The following is a 7,195-nucleotide window of genomic DNA, read 5'->3' as shown; positions in this document are numbered from 1 at the left end:
CTCACGGGACCCAGACCCCACCCACCGGGGGCCCCAAAAGCGACCAGCCCGACACCGGGGCAACGTGCCCAGAATCTCGTCCATCCCCGACCCGGTCCCGCTCCGGGAGACCGGCACGCCCCACCGTGGGGGACGGTTTCCCAGGCCCAGGCGGCCCGACCCGTTGCCCCGCACACAGCGCGGCCATCGGCACCGGCCACGGCTCGGCACGGCACGGGAGCGGACAGAGAGCCGGCTCACACGCCAGACTGGACACGCCACGCGCACCCAGCGTTCAAGCTACGACGCCCCCAACGGCCAGGACACCGGGCCAGGCCCAGCGGGACCCTCCCCCGACTCAGAGGGGGGAGGCGCGGGCCACAGTAGGCATCGAGCGGCGCTCGGTCCCCACCGCGGGGACCGGCGGACCCCTCTCTCTCCCATCACCGAGAAGAGGGAACTCTGCCTACACGTGAGCGAATCCAATCGCTGACGGCAGCGCTACCACAACGCAGAGAGAGGCGGCGAGCCGGGGGAATCCGGTACACCCCAAGGCACAACCTCTCAGATCGCTAGAGAAGGCTTTCTCACCGAGGGCGGGTCACGCTCCCCCAACCCACCGGTCGCCCCCTCACCGGGCCAGCCACGGAGGCGCTCAGGGACACCTGGGGAAGGGAGGGGGGGCCGTGGTCTACGGCAGCAGGAGAAGGAAAACCTGCGGCACCCCTTACCCCACGCGGGAGAGGCGCACCTCGCTCGACCACACCCCCTCCAATGAGCTGAGCTCCTCCTCAGGACCCACACGCAGACCCCCCGTGGCAGCAGCCGGAGGAGGGGGCCCCAGGGGCGGGAACACCACCACCACTCGGCCTCGGGCACCTGAGTGACAACCCGGAGCGCTCCAGGAGCACCGCAAAGGCCTGAGCGGAGCCAACGCTCGCACCACCCCGGCAAGGGCAGGACGACGGGCCGGCGGGACAGCCCCCCACCGCCGCGGAGGGGGGCCGCGCCCGCAAGGCAACACCCACAGGAGGCGAGAGCGAGGGATGCCTGCCGTGTCAGAGGACCCCGCCGCCCCCGCCAGGCAGACGACAGGAGAAGCACGGCGAGGTCGGGCCGGATTCCGTACCCCTAATGCCTCCCACCACCAGCCCCACACATGCAGGGAGAGGAGAGACACGGGGCCCCCCCGCGGGTGGGGTGAGAAGAGCGGAGCCATTCACCATGAAGGTCCGTCCCTCGCCCACCGCGGAACGGTCGCAGCCCGGGAGAGCATGACGTCACCACATCGATCGGAACAAGACCCAGAGCGGAGCAACGGGACCTCACCAGCCTCACCAAACCACCGAGCCGACCACAGCCCGCGGTCGGCCAGCCCCGCTCTGAGGGAAGGGACGGCGGACAACCCCAAGGGAGCGGAGGACGCCTGACACGCACGGCACGGAGCCAACGGAGCGGGGTTGTCACGACCGCCCCAGGTGCCCGCAGCGGGGAGCGCACGCGCAGGCGGAAGGGAGCCCCCCACCCGCATCGGCCTCTCCCCACCACACCCGGGTGGGTCAGAGGAGACCCGGGCCCACCCAGGGCGGCACCGGGGAGCCGGGACACTCAGACGGATGCGTGAGAGGCAAGGCACACGGGCCCCAGCCGGCGGCTCAAGCCAGAGCAGGGCCGGCTAGCCAGGTCACCGCCAGACCAGATAAACCCCCACGCATCCAGAGGCCCGACCTCTCCAGCGACAAGTCGCCAGAGGACAGCGTGTCAGCAACAACCCGGTGGCCCAAAATTCAAACTCAGCGTGAAAGATATACCCACCCTGGGGGGCAGGGGGTCGAGTCACCGGCCACACCACCGACTCAGAAACGCACGACACGGACATCTGTCCCCAAAAAGGCCACCATCGCAGCCACACACGGAGCACCCAGGGCCGTCTCGTCGACCCCCAAGACCAGGGACGCCCTCCGGGCCACCGGTGCCACGCAGGGGCCGACCCGTGCCTCCAGAGCGAGACCCATTCGGCCGTCCCCTCACACGCGAGGGACACACGAGGGACCGAAGGCGCTCTCAGGGACCACTCTCCGACTACGAACGCGGACTTGGAAGAAAAGTATCACAGCAGAGGGACCGCAGCCGGGTACGGCACCCCGGGAGGACGGCGCAGGACGGCCACCGACTCCCCACGAGAACTTGGAAAAGAGATTCGGCGGGTGCCTCAGGCGGCCAGGGCCCGCACAGGCCCGCGACAGGGCCGGGGAGGGGCGTCCCCGGCCACCCGCGCCATGCCCGGAGGGTCCCCGCGGGTCGCGGGTCGGGCCTCGGGAGCTACGGCGTGCTGGTCGACCAGCCCCGGCAGCCCGCACACCTCGCTCGGGCCTGGAAACTCGGCGACAGCCTGCCCCTATATAGCCCTGCACGCCCGTGCTCTGACTCACAAGTGACTCGCCAGAGCTCTGGCGCCACAGGGACAGCCCCGCTGACAGCCGCAGGCTTTCCGGAGCTCTGCCTAGCTCACAGCAGGGACGCTCCCCTCGCTCAGCAGCTGCCACCGGAGCTCTGGAAGCCAGGAGAACCATATAAAAGCGGCCACCAGATGGAGCCCGAAAACCGGCGACATGTCACCATCCCAAACCTGTCACCGAGACACATCCGGATGGCAGGGCGGCCGGCGGACCGCAAAACCGAAACCGTGAGTCGAGAAAGTCTTCCCGAGGCCGAAAACACAGCCCCTCCACCCCAACCCCACAGAAACGCTCCTCCAAACGTGTATCTGCGTAGACCGAGACAGAGTCAAAAGACAAGCCCATGACGTGTGGGTGTTTGGAGATGCATCTCGGAGGGAGAAAGAACACACAGGACTCGGGCGCGAGTCGTTCAGGTGACAGAGAGACGCCGAATGAGGACACGTTCACAATCCACACGGGGTGGGGGATGGGAGGGAGGGAGGGAGGGAGGGAGGGAGGGAGGGAGGGGATAGAAAAAAGAGAGATGGAGGAAGGAGGGAGGGAAGAAAGCAAGCAGGGAGCGGGGAGGAAGGAGATGGAGAAAACAGACAGAATTTAAAAAATCTGGAGAAGGTATATGATGAAAGGTGGAAAATGAAGAAAGATGAAAAAGAGAAAGAATGAGGAAAGAGATGACGGAAAGAAGGGCGAAAGAGAGGAAAAAAGAAAGTATAAAAGACAAAGAAAGAAAGAAAGAATAAAGGAAAGGAACAGATAAAAGGACAGAAGGGAGGGAGGAAGGAGGGAAAGAAAAAGAAAGAAAGAAAGAAAGAAAGAAAGAAAGAAAGAAAGAAAGAAAGAAAGAAAAAGAAAGAAAGAAAGAAAGAAGAGGCTAATGCCTTTTTCAGCGTTCGCCCACCTGCATCAAGGTGAAAATTAAAAAAGAAGAAGAAGGGGAAGAAGAAGGAGGAGGAGGAGGAGGAGGAGGAGGAGGAGGAGGAGGAGGAGGAGGAGGAGGAGGAGGAAAGAAAGAAAGGAAGGAAGGAAGAAAAAGACAGAAAATGGAGAAAATAAAATTCGGTACTAAACACTATCTGGCCTGGCGACACAGCAAGGCTCCGTCTAGAAAGAAAGACAGAGAGACAGAGAGACAGAGAGAAAGAAACAGCGAGAGAGAGAGAGAGAGAGAGAGAGAGAGAGAGAGAGAGAGAGAGAGAGAGAGAGAGAGAGAAAGAGAGACAAAGAAACGCAGAGGCCGGGCACGGTGGCTCATGCCTGTAATCCCAGCACTTTGGGAGGCCGAGGCGGGTGGATCACAAGGTCAGGAGTTCGAGACCAGCCTGGCCAAAATGTTGAAACCCCGTCTCTGCTAAAAAAACAAACATTAGCTGGGCGCGGTGGCACGCGCCTGTAATCCCAGCTACAAAAAAAAAAAAAAGGAAACACAGGAACAACGAAAGAAACACAGAACTGGGTGACAGAGTGAGACTCTGTCTCGAAAGAAAGAAAGAAAGAAAAAGAAAGAAAGAAAGAAAGAAAGAAAGAAAGAAAGAAAGAAAGAAAGAAAGACAGACAGACAGACAGACAGACAGACAGGAACAACGAAAGAAAGAAAGACAGGAACAACGAAAGAAACACAGAAACAACAAAAGAAACACAGAACTAGGCCGGGCGCGGTGGCTCACGCCTGTAATCCCAGCACTTTGGGAGGCCGAGGCGGGTGGATCACGAGGTCAAGAGATCGAGACCATCCTGGTCAACATGGTGAAACCCCGTCTACACTAAAAATACAAAAAATTAGCTGGGCATGGTGGCGCTTGCCTGTAATGCCAGCTACTCAGGAGGCTGAGGCAGGAGAATCGCCTGAACCCGGGAGGCGGAGGTTGCAGCGAGCCGAGATCGCGCCATTGCACTCCAGCCTGGGTGACAGAGTGAGACTCTGTCTCAAAAAAAAAAAAGGAGAAAAAAAAAAAAAAAAAAAGGAAACACAGGAACAACGAAAGAAACACAGAACTGGGTGACAGAGTGAGACTCTGTCTCGAAAGAAAGAAGAAGAAAGAAAGAAAGAAAGAAAGAAAGAAAGAAAGAAAGAAAGAAAGAAACAAACAAACAAACAAACACAGGAACAGCGAAAGAAACACAGAACCGAGTGACAGAGTGAGACTGTCTCGCAAAAAGAAAATAAAGGAAAGCAAACACAGAAACAACGAAAGAAACACAGAAAGAACGAAAGAACCAGAACTGGGTGAGAGAGTGGCACTCTGTCTCAAAAAAAAAAAAAGGGAAACACAGAAACAACGAAAGAAACACAGGAACAACAAAAGAAACACAGAAACCACGAAAGAAACACAGGAACAACGAAAGAAACACAGAAACCACGAAAGAAACACAGAACTGGGTGACAGAGTGAGACTCTGTCGCAAAAAAAGACAAAATACAAGGAAACACAGAAACCACGAAAGAAACAAAGAAAGAAAGAAAGAGCTGGAAAAGGAAATTAGGAAGACAGAAACAAAAGGAGAAAGGATAGAAAGATCTTTTCTTGTTTTTTTTTTTGTTTGTTTTTTTTGAGACGGAGTCTCGCTCTTGTTACCCAGGCTGGAGTGCAATGGCGCGATCTCGGCTCACTGCAACCTCCGCCTCCTGGGTTCAGGCAATTCTCCTGCCTCAGCCTCCTGAGTAGCTGGGATTACAGGCACGCGCCACCGTGCCCAGCTAATTTTTTTGTATTAGTAGAGACGGGGTTTCACCATGTTGACCAGGATGGTCTCGATCTCTCGACCTCGTGATCCACCCGCCTCGGCCTCCCAAAGTGCTGGGATTACAGGCTTGAGCCACCGCGCCCGGCCTATTTTCTTGTTTTTTAATCCTCTAAAAGCATAGTAAGGCCCAGGTAGGGGCTACGACACACCTTCCACCTTACTAATATGTTGGCCAGGAAAATAAAAATTTACACTTAACGTAACCGTTAAAAGTGACTATGAGCCGGACGCGGAGGCTCAAGCCTGTCATCCCAGCACTCTGGGGGGCTGAGGCGGGTGGACCACCTGAGGTCAGGCGTTCAAGACCAGGCTGGCCAACATGGTGAAACCCCGTCTCTACTAAAAACACAAAAAAACTTCTTTAATTTTAACGTATAAAGAAAAGGAAAAAGTTCTCCAGGCGTGGTGGCGCATGCCTGTAACCCCAGCCACTCAGAAGGCTGAGGCAGGAGAATTGCTTGAATCCGGGAGGCAGACGTTGCAGTGAGCAGAGATCACACCGCTGCATTCTAGCCTGGGCGACAGAGCGAGACTCTATCTTAAAAATGAAAAAAAAAAAATGACTATGAGGGCCCAGGCCAGGGTGGTTGAATTTACCTAAGGAGTGGGGGTGGGGGTGGAGTGGAGAGGATATGCCTGACTGGAACGAGAGAAACCGAGGGGAGCAAGCAGAAGGGGACAGAAAGAGGAAGGGGAAGGGACGGAGGCACAGTGGGTTATTCTAGAATGTTTTCAAGCCTGGGGTGGGGGTGGGCACGGAGGGCAACTCAGGAAACAAGCCGACTCCAGCAATGACACCTAATTCATTATTGCTGGCATCGCTGCCTTGAAAGGGGGGCACCGCATGTTTCTTCCTCCACACCCATTCGATGACTTCTGGGAAATGCCATTTACTTGCACGCTCTTGACATCTACCTGCTTTCACTACAACTGAGGAGAATCAGGAAAGTCCCCACTAACGGCAAGGCCTAAAGTGGAGCTGTCATCCATAAAACCCAGGCAGCAGAGTCCATATGGGTTAAAAAGACACGAAGAGGCCGGGCGCGGTGGCTCAAGCCTGTAATCCCAGCACTTTGGGAGGCCGAGGCGGGTGGATCACGAGGTCAAGAGATCGAGACCATCCTGGTCAACATGGTGAAACCCCGTCTCTACTAATACAAAAAATTAGCTGGGCACGGTGGCGCGTGACTGTAATCCCAGCTACTCAGGAGGCTGAGGCAGGAGAATTGCCTGAACCCAGGAGGCGGAGGTTGCGGTGAGCCGAGACAGCGCCATTGCGCTCCAGCCTGGGTATCAAGAGCGAAACTCCGTCTCAAAAAAAAAAAAAAAAAAAAAAAAGACACGAAGAGAGAAAGGGAAACAACGGATCAAAGAGAAGAACAATCGGGCCCAGCCAGGGTCTCCAGGGGTCTTCTGGGCAACGAGGGAGTGAGGGGGACGGACGGACGGACGGACGGACCAAGGTGGGGGCGGGGCGGGGCGGGGGCGGGTGAGCTCGGGGCGTGGGCGGGGCGGCGGGTAGCGGAGAGAAGCCACAATCGCTCCTGACTGCGGGCGGGCGGCCAGAGCGTCCCGTATGCCGCCTAGACCTTCAAGAACCGTGACCGCTAGGTGACGCCCGAAGACAACATATGCAAGTGTCAGCCCGGCACCCTCCCAGGCATTATCCCCACAACTAACCGAGCGGAGCCCCTGCGGGGGAAGGAAGCACCATGACTCGGCAATACACACAGAAACACACGCACCTACGTACGCACGCACGCACGCACGCACACGCGCGCCGTATTCCACAGTATAGAAGGGTTTATACCGTGATCACGAGAGGGCCCGCACTATTTTCTTTTCTAGTGACAAAAGAAAAAGCAGGCCGGGGCCTAGCGGCCCACGCCCGTCACCCCTGCACTCTAGTAGGCAGAGGCAGAGGCAGAGGCAGATGCGGGCGGGTCGCCTGAGGTCAGGAGTTCCAAACCAGCCCGGTCCACGCGACGAAACCACCATCTCTAGGCCCTCGAA

The 7,195-nt window shown here is 57.5% G+C and overlaps 1 long non-coding RNA gene across 1 annotated transcript in view; it reads right to left on the bottom strand.

The window, feature by feature from the left end:
• LOC135273368 (uncharacterized) overlaps positions 1-6,935 on the bottom strand; it is a 20,252-nt gene extending 13,317 nt beyond the window's left edge. Inside the window, exon 1 of the long non-coding RNA XR_010341152.1 lies at positions 6,863-6,935. This is a non-coding gene — a long non-coding RNA (uncharacterized LOC135273368). The remainder of the gene's footprint in view (positions 1-6,862) is intronic.
• Positions 6,936-7,195: the final 260 nt, after the last annotated feature.

This window comes from Aotus nancymaae, unplaced genomic scaffold (genome assembly GCF_030222135.1).
Source record: "Aotus nancymaae isolate 86718 unplaced genomic scaffold, 86718_ANA_hifiasm-v0.15.2.pri h1tg001256l, whole genome shotgun sequence".
Classification (NCBI taxonomy): Eukaryota; Metazoa; Chordata; class Mammalia; order Primates; family Aotidae; genus Aotus; species Aotus nancymaae.
This window is presented reverse-complemented; position numbering and strand designations above follow the sequence as displayed.